We start from the raw sequence: 486 nt of genomic DNA, 5'->3' as shown, positions 1-486 counted from the left end.
GGACGGAGACACCCCCCCATGCACCACCAGCGGGGAAAAAAAGACAAAACCCCGAAAAAAAAAAAAAAAAAAAAAAAAAAACGTTTGGACAATATGAATCACTTAGCATGTAAGAAATCCTACAGGAGAGAAACCAAAGGAATGCAGTATTCACCGTAACTTCTGTCATAAGTCCTTCCTGTTAAATATCAGAAAATGTGTGGTGGAGAAAAGTGCTATAAATACAGTAAATATGGGCAGAACTTTAACAATAGTACAAACCTTATTCTCCATCAAAGGGTTTATACGAGGCCGGGCACGGTGGCTCAAGCCTGTAATCCCAGCACTTTGGGAGGCCGAGGCAGGTGGATCACGAGGTCAAGAGATCAAGACCATCCTGGTCAACATGGTGAAACCCTGTCTCTACTAAAAATACAAAAAATGAGCTGGGCATGGTGGGACGTGCCTGTAATCCCAGCTACTCAGGAGGCTGAGGCAGGAGAATTG

The sequence above is a fragment of the Sapajus apella genome, unplaced genomic scaffold (assembly GCF_009761245.1).
Source record: "Sapajus apella isolate SASKATOON/1434 unplaced genomic scaffold, GSC_monkey_1.0 scaffold1005, whole genome shotgun sequence".
Lineage (NCBI taxonomy): Eukaryota > Metazoa > Chordata > Mammalia > Primates > Cebidae > Sapajus > Sapajus apella.
Note: the sequence above shows the minus strand (reverse complement) of the source record.